The 20,376-nt window shown below is 38.2% G+C and overlaps 1 protein-coding gene across 12 annotated transcripts in view; it reads left to right on the top strand.

The window, feature by feature from the left end:
- The window catches only part of SPAM1 (sperm adhesion molecule 1), a 35,770-nt gene that overhangs the window by 2,955 nt on the left and 12,439 nt on the right, over positions 1–20,376 (top strand). For 2 of the 12 annotated variants that reach the window (XM_015628997.2, XM_015628998.1), the window contains exons 2-5: positions 7,884–7,980; positions 8,597–8,724; positions 8,923–9,120; positions 9,459–9,600. The gene's annotated coding sequence lies outside the window, so the exon portion shown is untranslated. The other 10 variants (XM_015628999.3, XM_015629000.1, XM_015629001.2 and 7 more) reach the window with 8 other exon arrangements.

The following is a 20,376-nucleotide window of genomic DNA, read 5'->3' as shown; positions in this document are numbered from 1 at the left end:
GAACTTTGTTGCTTTTTCCCTGGATTAATGTCCCACAGGGAGGGACTCCAGCCCCAGCAGGACCCCAGCTCAGGGCACCCACCAGCTGCACAGGAACAACCCACAGGAGGAGATGATCCTGCTCTTCCTGGAGGGGAGGTGTTGGTGCCCTGGCCCTTCAGAGCCAGGGCAGTGCCAGGGCTTTTGAAAGAAACCTGCAGGCAAAATGCAAAGCTTGGGGAAAAAAAATCAAAACAACTTGGAATAACTGTCAGAGATCTTTATTTTCAACTGCATTTTCCAGCACTTATGTCCTCTTATTTCCAAGGGATACAGATAATGTAATCCAGATGCTTCTCTGGCTATCACTTTAAAGAATTTATTTTTTTTTTTAAGTCAGGAAATGACAAAATCCTTTTATAGCTGTTTCATTTCAACAAATGATTTTGCCTTCAGCTTTTTAACTTCTAAAGTTAGCTTTTAAAACTAACTAAATACAAAATTAAAATGAAAAGTAATTTCAACTAACAAACAAACTTTTCTTCCCAGAGCATTTTGGTATTGTTGCAACTTTCCCTCTACTTTTCACTGAGGTTTTATGTTAGAGAAAAAAACAATTTCATTTATATGATAAATATGTTTAATTAAAAATAGTACCCCTTTTAAATGTGAAACAGCTTTTCTAGCAGCTTTACCTCCTGAGCTTTAAATACTAAAGTAAAAATATTCTTTGAAACATTTGCTTCTGCTCCTCTGCAGAAAGTGCTCAACATTTTAAAACCTGAGATATTTAAAATGTAAATAAACAGGTGATAGGGGTATATTTTTTCTAACATTTCAGTGCAGGCTCTATGTCCTGTGTTCAAGAATGTATTTTACCAATCAGCTCCAGCTGTCTTAAATAGAATTTGGGCTTTGAAAAGCTTTAAATACTTAAGTGGCTCTGTGGGCCTAAACCTTACTCACCCTATATAGTGATAATGGTAATTCAGGGACTACAGCATTGAAAATGGGAACAAGAAATACCACTCAAATTTGAGTAAAAACTGAGGCTAAAGAAGAAGGTTCAGTAGCAGTCACTTGCACCTTTCAGCAATCCTTCCCCAAGGCCCAAAGCAAACTAAGTTTGAACTCCTAGGGAAAAGTGGAGGGTTTTCTTTCAGCCTGTCACAGTCTATGCTTCTTGCAAAAAAATTTTAAATTGGACATACAAATGGCACAAAAATGCCACATATATCCCATTCTGACCAAATTCTCTGCTCTATCCAAAATCAAGAGCAGAGAAATTACTGGAAATTGCATTTGAAAACCTCACCTAGGAAATTTGCCTGGTTCAGGAAATTTAGATGAGTTTCAGTTACAGCTGGACAGCTTTTTGCAAGATGAACAAAGCTTCTGAATATTCAGGTCCCTGAATTTCCTCTTATTGATGAAAACATTAGTTTCAATGTTTATACTTCTGCATATAAAATAAGATTTTTTTATACTTTAATGAGCTCTTTAAGCAAAACAGAAAGTTTAGCATGTAAAAAGGTCACAAAACCAGACACTGAATTTACTGGCTTTGGGCAGAATTGAAGGCTCTTCCCTTTGGGGCTTGAATGTTGTCAGTTTTCCACACTGAAAAGAGCAAATACTCCGAAAAACTTCTCTAAGGGTCACACGCCAGCTGTTCCTTTCTACCCCATATAAACTGCAAAACTCAACAGCATATCGCTTTCCCCCCCTATTATTGCACTTTCTATTGCTTCAGCAAAACTATTCTTCCCTCTCAATCTTCTGCTTCTTTTCTGCAAGAATTCTCTATATCCCCTATCAAAAGCCAAGTTCAGTGACAGACATTCACCCATCAGCAAACAAAGCTGCTCTGAAATTCTGCTTGGCTGAAACATATCCCTGTGAGGTGCACGAGATAATAAGGTTTTCGTTCCTGTAGTGAACCCTTTGTGTGGGGCTGCTGCACACTGTTCTGCAGAATTAAGTTACTCAGGAATACCAGAGACAGCCACAATAGCTAATGGGCTTGTAAGGTGATTTGCATAATGAAAAAATCTGTATTAATGCTAACTAATTAACTTGGAAAAATGACTTTTGAAAGAAAATGTATTCTTACCTTTGAAAAGCAGTAAAATATGTAGAAAGTTCCTATGGTTGCTTTATTGCCAAAAAGACTGAGCATCACGCTAAGGGTGGGGGAAAAATCACTGTGTTAGAAAATACGGTGATCTAAAACAAAAATGTAGATCAAATTGGAAAATTTTAACATAGGATCCAATAGGACTGTGAATTCTTTGAGCAGAAATGTTTAAACTGTTATTTTTCATTCAGAAACATCAGAGACTTTGTTATCAGCTCTGCAGGGAATTCAGTATACCCAAGGCACAGGCTGGTACAGCCAGATTTCCAAAGCTGGGGATAGCAGAGAGAGAGCACTGGGGACAGGACAGCTGGATTAATCCCTTGCACCAGGACACACACCAGCCACTCAGTAGCAGTATTCAAGGGATTTTATACACCAGCCCCCCATCCCTCCCCTCTAGAAATGTAAATCACACACTGGATTATTAATCCATACCTCTGGATTAATTGTTGCTATTTTTCTTGCAATTGTCTGCAAGGAACCAGAAAGGAGGAGCTCAAGCAGGTTTGGGATGATTCCCTTCAAAATATCTTACTCTTTGGACCCTAGAAGAGCAGGAAAACAGAGATGATTGTCTTGAGTCATTTTGTATGTGAACATGAGAAGAGGTGTGAGTTTACCCCCTCCACCTGCCAGCTCCTCTGGAAGGGTGTGAAGGAGTGAAATTACAGGCTAGGTCACACTACATACCCTGGCTACCTGACCTGAGCATCTGGGCCTTTAACACCTGGCTCACAAAAGAGAGACTTTTTGCCTTCTGCCTGCATTAGTTGTCTCTGAAATTGGTATTTTTGGGTCCTGGGGAGCCTCATCATTGTGGTAAGGAGACTTCAGAAAGCATCCTGTCTGCCCACCCAGGGCCAGCTGGCCAGCCACAGGCTGTGAAAGATGCTTGAGTGTTTCTGGCTTTAGGCATTTTGCTGCCTGACACATCTCATCTTTTACTGACCTAAACTCACTTTTTTTTGCAATCACTTCAGGTCACTCACAGAAGGCCAACTCCACTTTGAAGATGGAAATGCTGTAAATGCCAAACAATCTTGTGGTTATTTACATGCAAATTTCCATTGTTATCAGTCTTTACATTATAGTAATCTAAAGGATAAGGTCAAAATTAAGCAAAAGGTCAAAAGTCAACATTTTTTGCTTGAAACTAATGTGCCATTGAAAAATATTCAAGTAAACTGAGTTCAAGTAGCAAAATTGCACGGTTTTCAGATATTGGACATGTAGCCTTCAAAATGACAATGAAGTTGTTACACACTGCCTTCCTGTGGCTCCTGGAAATATTTTCAGTCCAAGTTTCAACATTAAAATCCAGTACAGCAGAGCTGTAATTCCTGTGTTCCATTTACAAAGTAATCTTCTCCCTCAGCTCTTGGGAACATTCCACTAATTTCTTCACATTCTAAATCTTTGATTATCTCTAGAGGCTGGTGCTACTCATAGCACAATCAACAAAAACACAAATGCTTTGATTTTGATGGCACAGGGTCAGGTCCTAAGGCAAGGCATTTTATAAGCAATTTTTAAAGACTGGTGATGAATGCAATAAATAAATATATTCACTGCTGCCCCTCCCACCCCTTTCCCAACAATATACATTTCTTTGTTCCTTTGTATTAGCAACTTGTAATATTTTAGAATCTGGTTACCTTTTTTATCCTCCTGACCTATTTCTGAATTGCTCCTTAGTGCTCCTCTGCAAGGCCAAGTTTTCCTTTTCCCCAGTTATTAAAAAATTATGTTATAAGAGGGTCCTGATTATTTTCAACAAATATTTTTATTCTGCAGTATTTTACCTTGCATGAACAAATTCAGAGTTATTCTCAAGTAAAAGCAAGAAAAGATCTGTGTCTGCTTGATTTTCCCTCAGAGGCAAGAAGAGCCAGTGAATAAGTAAATTGTATTCACTGGGAATCAGAGTACATTTTCTGACTTAGTGGCAGTTCTCAGAGAATTAATTGTAGTAAATTGTTCAAGTTTCACAGGCCAGTGGTCATGGGGTAAACTTAGTGGTAATAATTAGAGAAGGGAAGATTTTTCTCCCTCAAGGAAAGGGAGATAGAGAAAAAAAAATATAAAGCATCTGCTCAGTGAAAGAGTTGTATCTAGGAAAAGAAATGCTGAAAGAGCATAACAAATATCAGTGGCTAACAAAGAAGTAGCTTCATTTAACTGCAAAAAAACCCAAACAATTGAATTTGGTGTAGCGGTGGGACATCATAAGGCAGTATCGCTGCACTTGCAATATTGCACCCTGATCTGAATAGAACCCTACCTCAAAAATATGTTTAACATTATAAGTAATTTAGGGGAAAAGAATATCAACAGGAATTGAAGAGACCACTATATACATTATATATATATGTTCATACACAAAAATAGATAGATAGATAGATAGATAGATAGATAGATAGATAGATAGATAGATAGATAGATAGATAGATAGAATAATTGATTATGCAATGATTCCTGGTAAAAGGACAAAATCATAGGCTATAATAAAAATCATTGCAGGTACCAGAAAAGCGAGGATCTGTCTTGTGTGATGTCAGAGGTTATGAATAGTCTGGTGGATATTAGAGTAAAATAAAGATTATTTTATTCAGTGGGAAATATTTGAAAAGATGTGAACTTTGGGGATATATGTACATTTTCAAAGAAGGGACCAAGTGACCTATTAAAATTTATCTCACTTGGAAGATTCTGACAAAGATATCCATGGAATGCAATGTCATTAACTTCAATATCATTGATACTTTTCAATAAAAGAAGTTAATCTTTTTCCTGTACTAAAAAAAAAGAAATAATTTACATGTACATTATCATTGCCTGAATTATTTTGGGTGGTAACAATTGCTTATATAAAGGGCATCTTTTGGAGATAATTTGGTACGAGGAAATGCTTTGACTTAACTATTTAACACGGTATGCTCTTTTGTCCTTTTTTTTCCTTTTAAGTAGGCGATTATTTGAATTTATATAAGTTTATTGATTATTAGGCTAAACATCAAGTATTCAGTTATGCAGTGTCTTGGAGAAGAAATAGATGAGCCACTATACCAGACAGTTGCTGCCCCAGTGGGTCCCCAGCACATCTTCAGACTGTGCACTGGCTCTCAAATTGAGCAATTTTGTGTGATGGTATTCACACTGTCCTTTATCACATCCTGAGTAGTGCAATATAGTGCAGAAAGCGCTTCCATCTCCTAGGGAGAGAAATTACTTTTCATTTTCTGTGTGAACAACTGACTATTTAGGTCTTGAGTTCATCTACCTTACATTTTGTCTGTTAATTAGAGGCCTGCTCTCCTTAGGTACCATCTGCAGGCAACTTAGAGAGACAGGCACTTCTGCAGGGGGATTCCTCCCCCTCACACATTGCTGAGGATTTGAGAAGGACTTGAGACGTTCCTGCAGAGACAGTCCAAGACAACTGCATTCCTAAGACAAATATCTCAGCTAAATGCCTGAAATTACCTGTAAAGGGCTCTGTGGCATCCACTTCATACAACTTCAACCATTTATGTCTATGGACTCAGTTATGTGTCCATGATTTACTGAGTCATTATTAGAGGTAGAAGGCATCTCCTGGCAAAGCTAAATCTACTAGATAGACGTTGTACAAAGATGAGATGAGTCATGCTTTAGGGGTTTCTGTTTTTTCTGCCGGTGATAGAGTGTCTGGAATAACTACCTCAGAGCAGGGACATAACTTTTAGATGGATGAGAGAAATCCAGTCCTAAATGATAAAGGAAAGTATCAATTTGGCAGCTTAACAGTCATCTTCTAGCTTGCCTAGAAGGATAAAATAGGTGGCAGGATGAAAACTTCAGTGTAATGTTATGTGAGTGTCATTTGAAGTCATTAGGCTCCAATTTGCCTGAAGAGTGGGAAAATAGCTCAGTTTTCATTGCCATTAACTCAATTACTTCCAGCTGTACCACAGATTTTATGCCAGAGCACTGAACATTCACTATACAAATTTTATGTGATGAAACAGGTAGATTAGATAGTAACTGGATAGATCAGAACTAAAATTTCAAGTTAATTGTGATGTCATGATAATGGAAAAATATATATAACTATAGATACTTTGAACCCATTAAGAGAAGAGATGGGGAAAGGACTGGTGTTGTTTAAGCATGGATAAAGATGACAGGATAAGGAAGATTTTAATGTCCTCAATTCTTGGTCATCTGAAAGGGTCTGCAGAACCCTGATTATCCCTTGCCTTCTTGTCATTTCTAAACCCTGGCAGACAGGGAGAATGTAAATGTTCCCTCATCCTTTTAAATATTTCTTCCATTTCATAACAATAAAAATTATTATTTAAATTATTAAAATGTTTTCCTAATAATCTCCTTTAAAGTGTCCTTCCTTCCCTCCTTCCCTCCTTCCCTCCTTCCTCCCTTCCTCCCTTCCTCCCCACCATATCATGCTGTTTCTCCTAGACTTCTATTGATTTCCATCTTGATCAGTGTCTTTGTTGTGCTACTTAGCTAATTATTCCAACCTCAGTATAAATTTTTCCAAATGTCTCTACTCAGTCAAATCCAACATTTTTCTGGTCATCCCTTACATGTGAGAATTATTTTTTTTTGCATACTAGGCCAGAGCTCTGGCACACCTGCAGGCCATAAAAGATGGTCTACTAAATATGGTAGAAAATGATTGTGTATTCTGAGGTATTCTGAAGTGATTTACTTATTTGGAAATTAATTATTACTTCCATAAGCTTTTCTTAAAAAATTAGTATGCAAAAATCCCACTTTATGAAATAGAAAACTCTAACTACTGTCTAATCCATTATTAAATTCTTCTTTTATCTGGGAGTGTGTGGATTCAGAAGTAATATAACAGCAGAGAAAAAGGTTCTTCTTAACATTTTTTCTTTGCTGATAATATTTAGAATGGGATTCCTACATTTGCATGATTTCACCTGTTGCAAGATCTTTCCATTTTCCTCAGTAAAGCAATAATTTCCTTAATGTTCAGAGAATGATTTACTCTGTGTTTGCACATCGCAGAAACAAGAAATAGCAAAAAAACCCACCACCTAAAACAATCCTACATAAACTTTTGAGTTTTTTAATCTCTCACACTCATGTTCTGTTTGTTTCATAATGATCTGATAATAGGTTTTTGTTACCAAGTTCAAATATATGTATGGTTTGAAAAGTGAAATTGGAAATAAGTAATTTGCTCTGTTTTCTAGAGGCATTCCAGGAGACGATATATCATCTTTATATAGACAGTTTCCAAGTAAAGTCAAGCTTAGAAGAAACTGTAATGGTTCTCAAATGACTAGTTGAAGAGTATAAAAAAATACCCTCCAGAAATTCTGTTTCTATATTGCAAAGAATTAAGCTATTGGAAATCAAATGTAGTCTAGACATGAAATTCTCATGGAAATTGCCATTTCCTAAAGCTGTTCCTTTAGGGTCTAAAAATATTGGCTACTGCTGTCTTGAAGTGCAGTACAATTTTTATAGCATACAACAACATTTTAAGACTATGCATGATAAATAACCCATGAACGCTGTCACTGCTGCCTAGAATCACCATTTTCACTTACCATGGGTCTTCCTGAATGGATGTTGGCACTAGCCTTTATGACTCCAAGTAGTTCTTTTCATGTCTTTAACATGCAGATTGCTAGCCTGGGAAAACACTTACCTTTTCTACACTGCTTTGCAATCCAAATGAACTGCTGCTTCTGTAGTTTTCAGAAGTCATTTAAATTAGTTCCCTAAGCAGGTGAAGCAGTTCCAAGGCATTTTATAATGAAGATTTTCTTTAAGGCTGCATTCCTGCTGTGTTAGATGTGGAAACTCACTGGTATGGGAGCTAGCAGGTAAGAAACCTCCTACCCCAGTCCCTCTGAAAAGTCTTGATTTTTTTATTCTTAATTCAGATTCAGGTAGTCATTTTTACACAGAACACTTATGGCCTACTTTAGTAGGCACTTTTCTCAGCAGGCTTAGTAAATTGGACACTTACTTTTTAAAGGTAACAGACAATAGGCTCTGTTGCTTCAAGCATTCCTTTAAACTGAGATTCTTATTTATTTAAATAATGCATAAAGTGCATAAAGGCTTTGTCAAACTGGGCTTAAAATGACTTGTATTATTGTTCTCAATATGGAAATCACAAGCAAATCTTGGTCTGATGTCTCACTCCAGTAGAAACAAGTAAGAAGCATCTTCTAGTAGTTTTTGCATGAGGGACAAACCACTTCTAGATAGTTCTAGTTAGAAATGGGTACTGACCTATTCCTGTTTTTTTTCAGAAGTGATATGTAAGCCAGTAACAAGGGAAGAAAATAAACAAAAAAAGGATTCCCTTGAATTTTTTGCAATACAGGGCAAATATTGCTCATAAACTTTTAGTATCTACATTTCAAAACTTTCTTTCAGTGTACTAATAGTTATAACAAAGCCATGATGAGTTTTAACTCCTTGGCTTTACAGGCAGGTAGTGAAAGCAGGGGGAAAGCAGACAAGTTCTGAGTGCCCGTGAGAAAGAACAGATTTTACTCCAAGAAGGCCTTGGAATAAAATCCTTGAAATCAATCTGAGTCACGTTGATACATGCAAAGGTGAGTAGAACAAAAACCCTGTCAATCAACTACACTGTGGAGGACTACTGGATGGGAACAGTTTGATCAAACTATTTTTAAGATAAAATGCCAATCTGTTCTTAAAAATATAAATACCTATCAGAAACTAGTAGGGAATATAGCAGTCTTAAAAAAATTAATCTAATCCACATTGACAAGTCAAATACTATTTCTCAGAGCCAGAAATAGAAGAGGCACTGATCTCCCTGCTCCTGCTTGCTGTGCTCCAGTAAAAGACAGCTGAAGGTGATTTTGGCTGCCCACATCTGTGCTACCTATCTCTGCTGCACATGTAGAGATCTTCCAGCTGAGAGATGTGAGGGGATTGTAGCTCCTTCAGTCACCCCAGACACAGATGGCAGAGCTTATTTCCAGGTACTCTTCTTCTTCCTTGTTCTCATCTGCCTCCTCTGGCACAACATGTTGTGAAGGAATAACCAGGAAACAAAGCCTCCTCCCCCGTGAGCCTTGTGTGTATCTTTGCTTGGGGCAGTGACAGGTTTTTGTGTTTGGATTGAAGGCCAAGACTCTTAATCAAAGATAGTTTTCCCTAGTCAGTATCATCTGTAATATTCTCTACCCTGTATTATTCCCTGTATCGATGGCTAATAAAAACATTAGTATTTTAGAAAAAAAGTGTGTGGAGAACATTAACATAGATTTTGCATGTCTACACATGAATAACACCCAGGTGGATTATATTTCCTTAACAGAAAAGAAATGTTCTGGCCCTTAAGACACATTCTGGTAGAAAAAAACTGAAGTCTGTCATCTGAGAACAAGAAGCCAGATTTTCTGATATCCAGTGGTTCTCGTATCCTAAATGACAAGAATTAAGGAGTCCAGGAAACTCTGGTAAGTGCCTCCTGTATTCTCCAGTTTTTACAATGAGAAAGTTGGTTAAGGTCCTGTTCTCTTCTGTTGTAGTGAGGATGTTTGCTTCTCTCTCTTCTTCCCAAGTGTGCTTTGAACCTGTCCACATGGAAAGGATTCTTTCCCAGATGACCACATCAGTGCACACGAATAGGCCAGTTGGCTTACTCTTGCTAAAGGCATGATTCCAAATATCCACTGTATTAAGGAATGTGGGTTCATTGGTATAAATCTGCAGAAATGCACCAGTTAATTACCTGTATTGTTTGGGATTTCACTATTGACACTTCAGGATGAGATAAGCTTCAGAGGCATCCTGTGCTATTGCTGTTCGTTTAAACTGGAGTTTGTGTTCCCAAACCTTTTTTCACTTGAGTTCTGTGAGGAAGGGTGTCTCTTTCTCTCTCTACTCATTTGTTAAAGCTGCTGTTTTCAATATGTACGTGTGATAAACAGGAATATATCTTTCTTGACATAAACCTATTTCACCCAGATTGATTTTAGTTTTCACGTTGGAAGATACAACTTTAAAGTGCATTGGCACAGAATGACATAAAAGACAATGAAACATGAATGGCAATCAGGTAAATAGGAAAATTCTTATTTACTAATTTTTTTCAATGCCTATTGTCATGGTAGTTTGGCAAGGGATTAGAAAGATTTAAATATAAATTAGATCTGTCATTCTCAAAATGAAAACAAGTTAATTATTCAAAATTGTAGGGGAAAAAAAAAGAAAAGAAAAGGCAAAACAGCCTTCTGTGTTGCCTTTAAAAAGCTTAGATCTGAGCCCTGGAAAGAACTGAGTACAAACCACATTGTATGAGGCCTCCCAGGGGAGAGTTATGCTGCTCATCCTAGTATTTTCTTAGCTTGCACAGAGAAGCACAAGTCAGAGGTAGCCTTGCATATGGAAATGTACCAGAAGAGGAAAAATGATAAGGAATGTGATGCTGTGGCCAAACTAAAGGGTCTGCAGAGACAGCAACAGCAGAACTGCTCTGCAAATGAGGCATAGGACTGTCAGTTTGGTCAATGGTGGCTTTGGGGTTTAGAAGGTGCAGTGAGGAACTATTCCACACTGAGACCATCTCAGGTCCCAAAAATAGGCCAGGCAAACTAAAAATGTCCTATGCTGAACAACTACACTGCAATTTTTCATGCTTTTAAAAACACAGGTTGGTGTTTCTGTACTTCATTGTACCCTGCAGGTAAACTACTTTATTTGGAAGGAAGGTAAACACTTATTTGGTCTCCATTGCATAATACAGACTCACCCACAGAGCATCAGATGCCCCAGTGGACAGGAGGAGCTGTCAGTGGCTTGAACTGCTGTAATACAGAAGAGTATTCTGGTGCATTCAGGACATACTTCCACCTGGAAAGTTTATGCACACATAGGAAGGAAAATACACTCTCAGGTTAAACAACAGCATGCTCCCAAGATCCCTGGTTTTCTTGTATGCTTAATGTACATCCTGGGGGGGAGCTCCCTGACTTCCATGTCTCTTCCCCAGTGCCCTGGTTTCCATAGTACAGAAACCTGGTGACAAAGGCCAGAATGAGAACATGTGTATTCAGATCAGTTCCCTGACACAGATGCTCAGACAATAAGATTTAAGGATGTCTATAGTATGTGCTTGTTGATCAGATCTCTTGCAGACTCTAGACCTAGAAGAAGATTTACAACCTCACTAGCACCTAAAGTGACTCTCTCAAACAAAAGAGGACACAAGTGATAGTTGCTTATAATGTTTCACCTCTGTAGGTTGCTGAACCCCAGATGAGGGGCACCTGGATGGAATTCAGTCATAGTTCTCCAAAACACAGTTTGAGTTCTTTAGGCTGGAGCTTGCAAAGAACTGTGGAAAATATTTAGAAAATCCTGACTAAAGAGAAATAAGTGGTAAATCAAGACAGAGGCAATTGACAAAGTCATTCCTAAGTAAGGAAAGCAAATCTTAGATGTGCACAGGGCATGCCAAATGCACAGGGTGCTAACCAGAACTACCAGTGCAACCTGAGCTCCCATAATTTACCTGCAGGAGACACAACACTGCCTGGGTCTGACTGCATGGGAGGGCAATGCTCACCAGCAGCAAGAATCCTGTGAGGAGGTTAGGGAGGTCAGCCCCATCTTGTGAAGGGCTGAAGGAAAAGAATGCCCAGGGAGATGTAAATTGGAGAATGGGTTCTGTTCCATGGCCATGGTGGGTGAGCAAGATACAGAGAAAGTCCTTCTGCCTGGGTTTTATGGAGGTTAGGATGGTACTTTGGAGAAATGAGGGCTGGATGTGGGGATGTGCTGGAATAGAGGAGAAGGGGACCTGAGTGAAGGGTGGGCTGAGGAAAAGGGGATATGGTGTGTGCAGGGTAGGATCTGATGTGTGACTGAGGCTCAGGGGACAGCTGCCGAGAAACAGGTTACAGGTGCTTTAATGACTTGCTCTGCTGAGAGCTGAAGTGGCTGGTGCCAAGGAGATGGGATTCATCTCAGTGGAATCAGACTGGCAGGAGAGCAGGTGGTGTCTGGTGAGAAGGGGAGGGAGATCCCACATCCTCAGATGAGTCCCCTGCCTCCCATCACTCCACTCCTTGTACCCTCAGCATTACAATCCATTTTGTCAAAATCACAATGTTGATTTTTGCCATCATTAATAATGGGATTAGTTCCTCCATGTTTCATTCTTGATTCAATCTTTGCTTACACTGCTTGGAAGCTTCCCACCAGCTCTGCGTTTGCACATTATGCATCCTACTTTTTAATTATAGTATACTGTGGTATTTGCAGATCTTTACCAGCTTCTCTTAGCTCCCAGCTGTGGCTGTTCTATTATTTCATCTTTTCCTGCTGCCTACAGCCAGCAGGAACACCTAATCTATGTTATATCAAAGTGAAATCAGGAGCCACCCAACAGCCATACTCTTATTTATGATCTGAAGGAGCACAGAAATGTTTAGCACCAGGTTATTGGGTTGAATCCAGCTCATTCAGCAGCAACTGGAAATTGTTAATGCCTGCTGACAGGCTGGCAGCTGTGGGGCTTGATACTGGTGGCTCTCCTCCAGTTGCTAATGGACAGATGTCCACCCCACAAAACTGCAAACGAAAACTAACGCTGCTGCTGGCAGCCTCAGCAGGGACACATCCAGTGGACAGTGAGGCTGTTCTCTGAGCAGCATCCACAAAGAAAAGAGCACTGGAGTGAGCAATTTGCAGTCTACCCCTCTGTGAAGCTTGTTGTGGGGGTGGGACAGCAACCCTAAGTCTTGTTTTGAAAGAAATATTTTGATGATAGAAGCCAGGGGGATGTTGCTGCACATAGGAGACAAACTGGTATATTTTAACAAGGTGTGAAGAGTGGTTTGACTATTGTTTTTTGCACCTCTTTTTGTTTCCCATATGCAGACCCATTTTTGTAACTCCTCAGGTTCCTTGGCTTTATTCTATTCCATCGCTTCCACCAAGTACAGTAATGATTCAATGGTTCAATGGTTCAATAAGCTGTGAATTATTTCCTTTTATTATTTAATACTGCACCCAGCAAGAGATGGCTTATTCTGTGAGGAAATTCCTATTTAACTAGGCAAGTGAAGGCTAGACCAGAAGATGGGTGGTAAAGATGCTGGGCGGGATTGCTGACTGTAAGAATGCTGTGGAGAGGATCCTGCATCATAAAGATCCTGCAGTGTTACAGGAAAGAAAAATATACCACTTGTGAAGTGGTAAAGCCTTGTAGTACATGGCTTGGGCTGAAACAGCAACAACTACCTTGAGTCTCTCAGCAGTAACTTGACCTACATACTTTAATTACTGTTTATCTTATTTTACTTGTTTTTCTGACACATAAAGCTGACTGCCTATTTTCCATGAAAAAATAGCAGGTGGAAGAATTCAACACAGACCAAAAAATGTTTTAGCACTGAATTTGAAAATTCCAAAACTTTATTTTAACTTTTTTTCGTAACTTTTACCAAACAATATTGATTTAAAGATCCTATGCAAAATAAGAGTTACAGATACACTAGCACATTACTGAAGAGAGATAATTTGAAAATGTATAATTGGAAAAGTTCTAGTCTATCTTCTTTCTTCATCATAGCAAACTGCTTCAGAATATATTTTCTCATAATTTTAGAATAGTCTTATAAATTAATTTTTAAACGATTTTTTTCTAAAATAATTATTTAAAATTGTTGTTCTATAGTTGTCCTTAAAAAAAAAAAAAAGTAGATAGCTGAATATTTTAATTATTTTATAATTTGGGGGATTTATCATTATTTACATTTAAGGAGGACACATTACAAAGTTACCAAGAACTTAGTAAAAATGTTACACGAAGAAAACATCTAAAATGAGAAAAAAACCTTTCAATATAGAAATGGCTGTCTTGAAACTGAAATTGATTCCAAAGACAAAATTTTTTTTATGCCAGGGAAAACAAAAAATAGTTTTTAAATGGCAATATTGAAAGTAAATTGCAGTATTGAAAGTACAATGGATGGTCCACAGCTCAAAAGGACTCTAACGTGTGGCACTGCCTGCCATCCCTTTGGTGTGGGAAGCCCTCAACCAGCCCAAAGTGCTGTGTGAGCATAATCAGAGCTGGGAGTTTAATGACAGAGAGCAGTTGGTTGTTTAATTATAAAGCTCCAAGGGTTCTGCCTGAATCCCTGTGAGAGCAATCAGAAGGTCCAATACAGCACTCAGCACAGTGATCTCCAAGCATGGCAATCTTGGTATCTGTTCTCCAGTGCAGGAGCTTTTCTGTGACTTTGTTTCACACTTTGTGTGAATGCATCACCTGTGGGTACTCTAGATTTTGGCAAAGCAGAACTTGGTTTTGCTTTCCCCACCCCATTTTTTTTTACCTCCATTGGAAATATCCCTGCTACATTGAAAAGCAAAATAAAGTCCAACTGTATTTCCTTTTTTAGGAAAAAGGAACTGTTTCAAAGAATTTCCTCAGTAAACTACAGAATATGGTGCAAGACCTCTCACAAGTAATGTGTTTTTGTACTCCTTAACAGCAATCAGCTGTGTCAGGAGACACTTTTCATCGACTACCCTATAATTATGCTAAGGCTTTCAGCAAATGACAAATCCCAATTGGCTGGGCCAGAGCCCTGCCTTTCTAGACAAGGGTAATTTTGTCCACTCACCTGTTCATTCATTTCAGCAAGTCCTGACCTGTGGAATCATTGAGGTGAGTATTTACTGATTATTTTTATGCTTTCTAAATTTTTACTATTTTTAAATTCAAATCTCGCAATGGGCTAAAATCTGATAGGACTTTCCAGAAAGATTGTCAGGAGTCGTGAGGTGGAACAACCACTTACCTGTGTTACACACACTGAACTGTATGTGACACTATCAGCTGTTTATCTCCCAGTGCATTTTAACTTACTTTTTAAAATGCCAGTGACTCATTGAGCTATTACACACACAAAACAATTACTAATTAACTGCACATATATAGTTGTCGGAGGTATGGAGTAAAATCTGTCTCCAGAAAAACAAAATTGCCAAAACCTTATTTTAAATAAGTCCTGTTTCAAGCTTTTTAGGTTAAGTCTTTAGTCTAGATACTTTTTCTTAGGGGGTGGGAATAGGTTTCCTTTACAGGGGAGAGTATGCTAATAGGGATTTCTGTTTCTTTAGGAATCTAAAATTTATTGGTATAAACATATGCCTGGGAAAATTTAATATGAAGTTACTTCTCCAAAGTGAATGCTCCTAACTGGGGTGAAAAACACCTGCATGTTTTCAGCCTTTCTACTCAGGTAAATGATATGTTGCAGTGTAATAGTTATTTTTTACAAGAAGCCACAGGCAGGCAAGACAATCCACAAAATATCTGAGGCAAGAGGTTTGAGTCAGAGCTGCATGTAAGCAGTGGAGCAGATGCTGGGCAATCTCACACAGGTGAGGGCTGGCATGGATAGCCACTAAAGCCTCCCAGGAAGGAAAATCTGAGAGGGAGTGAGGATGTGGGCAGGGAGAACCAGGCTTGGCTGCCACACGCTGTCCAGGTGCCAGTTCCCTTTGGCAAGTGGTCCAAACTCACTCCCTCAACACTTTAGATATTAAGGTCTTTTAAAGCCAATAGACATCATCGTGTTTCTCAGCTTTGCTGTTTAGTCACTTTGTGAGAGTTTGCAGCTTGTCTCAGAAGAAGATGGGGTAGTGGGTCAGGTGTCCCGTAGAGAAAGGACCAACTTTGCCGCCCTAACCAGTGGCAAACCCAGACAAAAAGAACTCATTTCCTCAGCTCAGAGCCACAAGCCCTTGCTTTCGGTTCCCGTGCTGTAAATCCTTTTTCTTAGGCTTTCTCCAAGGGTTATGCTAATGTTCTTGCTCAGGCAAGCCCAACTGCACTCCTTCTTTTCAGCTGAGCAGTTAATTCTCTGCATACCCGTTTCCCAAAACAATGCTCGATAATGCTAATGCCTCCTTAATAGATCACCGGTTTTCTGCATAGCTTTGTACTCACTTTTGTTTGGAGACTTTGACATCTGTTTACTCATCTTCCCACTTATCTCCAGGGATGGGTGGCAATTAGACAGGCTCCTCGGTATTAGTGGGTTTATCAAAATAACAAAAGGCTATGTGAGAGCTGTGAAGGAACAGCAGGTGAAAAAGAACACAATACGAAAGAGAAATTACTCTTGAGACAAGGTTTATTTCTTTACTACAGTTTCATATTTTGTCAAATTGTATTTATTTATATGTTATCGTGGGAGAAAGGAACATGGAATGAATTATAGTCTCAGGAGAGGAAGATTAAAAAGAGAGAGTCTTCAGGTATTGCACAAGAGAACTTGAAATTGCACACTGTGAATACATATGTTAATGTATAAACTGGTATGAGGTTAATAATACATATTTATTTCCACAAGTAATTCACTTTGAGGACACCCCCTCCTTCTACCCCCACCTACTGTTGCTCTAGCAACACACTCTATAGAGTGTGGCTACTGAACATACATGAACAATTTCATCCATGCAGGTTTCATTCACCCCAGGGGTGTTTCTGCTCCCTTATGTTTGAAAGGGAATGGCATTACCATCTTTCTTGAAAGTTCTATTTTTTCTAAAAAGGACAGCACAATTTTGTGACTCAGTTTCAGATAACGAATTGACTGCTGTGTTAATACTGCAATACTTCCCAGGATTATGCAAAAGTCTGTCCTGTTCTCTTCTCCAGAGCAATCTCACCTCTTCCAAAGCCACAGTTACTTTTGTAGAGTGTAGATATTTTTACTTCTTTCATAAATCCTAGATTAGGGTAATAGTTTCTTTAAGGGGAAATATATTTTTAACACAGATGTGAAATGATACCTGCTTTGTATAGAGAGGTACTTCAGTTATTTCTGTGCTGCATGTTAGCTTAGAAGGCAAGAATGTATATTTTTATGTTTGGTTCAGATTCATTCAGCTGTATTCAGATACGATTGTCAAAATCATATTCATAAGGGTGATAATGATCATTACTAATAGTGGATTATAATCTGTGTTATGTGCCACCTTTGATACTGTCTGTACATTTGTAGCATTTGTAACATTGTCTTGTTTGGAAGAGCTCCCTGAGAAGATCTAGTGAAGTGCTTAGGAAGCCTGTTCTTGTACTACAACGTGCACAGTGATCTACACTAGAGCCCTTTGTAAATATTGCTGTCCAAAAGAATTTAAAATTATGCTGGAATACATGATACTGCAGAAAATATGACACTGAGCATCTTAAGTGATATCCCTAGTGGGTGTTGGACCAGGTGACCTTTAAAGGTCCCTCCTAACTCAAACCATTCTATGACTACGAAAATTTGACTTCCTACTTCAAGAACTAGTGAGAACAAAGAGGCTGAATAGATAAGCCCAAAGAACATTTGGTTTGGGCCTTTTGTTTTTGTTTTATTTTTTGAAGGCATCTAATTAGAATTATTTAAGAGGTTTCATGTGTAATACAGTGAAAAACATATTTGAATAAAAACAAAGCAAAGGAAAACTAGATGCTTTTAAAAACTGGGCTGTGATTTTCCCAGTATCCTAGGTTAGGATAGCAGTGGTGTAGTACAGTGATCCAAATATGCTTCCAGGTTGTTCTTGCCTTTAATTAGCTATATTTAATACTCTATATTTATGGTAAATATACAATTATAATTTAAAATTCTATATTGACTGCTAATGCATTTTTCTTGCTATACAAAATATGTTTGGGCTTGTTTTGACACAAAATACTAGAGGTTCAGCAGACAGTGAATGTTTCCAGGGTAATCTTAGAGAAACAGAATACTTTACAAAGTCACACATGATGGACTCCTTATTTTGTCCCTGATTGCTCTGCAATGGAAACCATCATTACAAAATCTGAGTTCTACCAAATATATTTATACATAATACAGCAAAGGAAATTTTTCCAAGTACTCTTGGGAATCTGTTCAGATAGTTTAAATGGCTAACTTGCTAAAAAACAAATCAGAACATCAATTAACAGGCTGTTATGATATTAAGAATTTTTATACAATTGAGAATTAGAACTTGCAAGAGAAAGAAAGAGAGAATGAAAACTATAGAGATTTTACTAAATACATGAAAGTAATTCTGGAACACAGTAGCAGTCATCATAAGACTATGAAAATAATTGGGTACGCTTAGTAAAAATTTATAGTTTAACTAATTTAAATAAAATGAGTTAAAACCATATATTTAACTCATTTAGATAATTAAAAAGTTGTTTGACTACTTTTGCATAGGTTTTTTTTAAGGAGGGTTGTCTACAGTGTGGATGCTCAGTTCCAGACCTTTACATCATGGGCATATTTTGATTTTTTTCCACAGGCAGCAGTCAGGAATGCTGGCAGATGTTTTCTAGGATTTTTTTGCAGGTCCTCGTGCACTCATTGCCCTGTGCTCAGAAATGGAACTCAGGAATGGGAGTAACCAATGATGAGAGAGATGATTTGGCAGTTCTTGATGATAAGGACAGCCACAGAACTGGGGTGTAGTTTGACAAGCATCTCTTAAATCAGACATGCTGACTAAACTAGCCAGTTTTGCTGGTTCATGTACCTAATTACAAAACCCCCTTCCTCTTCTCTGTATCAGCTGAGGTATTTTCAACCTCAACACTTTATTACATGACCTCATTAACAGTTGCCTCAGCCCAGCTGAGAAGAATCTACTGAAATGAGGGTGGAGTTTTAAAACCACCATCAAGATTAGTGTTTGCCAAACTCTGACTTTACAGCGATGTGAAGCTTAATGCACTTGTAACAATGAGGCCACATCCTCTATGCAAATATCACCCTTCACAGGTTAAACCTGCCATCAGCTGTGAAGCACACTTCCAGAGGTAGACTTTCCTTCTGTGGAGCTTTCTATTCTTCACAAATGTTGATGTTATAATCACAACACCCATGGGTGTTTGAATTAGCTGAATGTCATTGCCTCTTCTTTAAGAAATGCAAAAATTACCTAAATGGGGAATGCAATATAATTGCAATGTTATTCTTCCCTTTCTTCTGCGGCTGTTTCGTGACTCTGACACCAGTTTGTAACAAACAAACAGCCTCTAGCCAGAACATGCACCTCTGAAAAGAGCGGGAGGGTTTAATTTGAAGTTGCAACAGTAATACTGTCCCCTTCATCCAGAAGAAAGACCCCTCCAGAGCAGAATGGAAGGGAACGGGGCCGTTTCCTACAGCAGCACCACTGGGGCACGCAAGGACAGAACAGGACAGACGTCAGACACATTGACTGCTTTCCACTGATCTATAAAAATACATGTGTTGACCTCAGCCCTTTCCCAGAAGTGTGGTTGATTTAATCCTGTTCAGAGAAACTGTGTATGGCTGTACCAGTATTTTTGGTAACTTCAAGAAATGCTTTGGATTCTCCTTCAGGTTTCTTCCAAGTTTAAATATGCTAACAATTAATTTAATATATACTTAGTCTGCTCCTCAGAAGTCTGTTCTATCTCTCCTTAGGACTTAATCAGTGCTGACCTTTTCACAGAAGCTAGAATTGAGTCCTTAGACATCTATACAACTTTACATTTTCATAACCTTCAGATAAAGGAAAATTCAAAGCAACTTTTCCCACTGAGAACTTAAGTTACACTGTCTAATACCTTATTTTGTCTGTAACATCAAGAGTTATTTCTACACTGAAGTAGCTAGTGTTCATATGAAAACAAAAGAATAAGGAATAAATTCTTAATATTCTGGTCCTATTAGCATATTTGACCATATACCTTACATCACAGCCTCAGTTATTTAAAGACTTAAATGCAAAGATTTAAAGAGCTAGATTCTTCTGTCCCATAAAGAACTGCAGTTCTACATACTGACTTCCATATCCATATTTTTTTTGGCATAGAGAAAAGACCAGACAATTTTCATATATCTTTTTTTGTTGTTGTTGTTATTATGCCATTAATTAATAACACTAATCACAGTGCTGGCAAGGAAAGAAACAGCTAATAAGCACACGAGAAGTATGTAAACTGCAATCTAAAATGACAACTACATTGATGATCTTGGCACAACAAGTGTTCTTCTTACATGCTGTTGTTCAACAAGATGGCACAGTTGAGTAACACTCACCTTCTGCCTTAGAAGTCATGAAGAGCATGCCTGCTTTCATGTGTTCAAACTAAAACAGTGAAAGTGCAAAATTTTAAAGACTTTGGCTTGAAATTCTGTAAGTGTAACTAACACTATTAACACAAGAATATCAGATACTCTTATTATTTGCTG

The sequence above is a fragment of the Parus major genome, chromosome 1A, assembly GCF_001522545.3.
Source record: "Parus major isolate Abel chromosome 1A, Parus_major1.1, whole genome shotgun sequence".
NCBI lineage: Eukaryota > Metazoa > Chordata > Aves > Passeriformes > Paridae > Parus > Parus major.
Note: the sequence above shows the minus strand (reverse complement) of the source record. Positions and strands in the feature narration are given on the sequence as shown.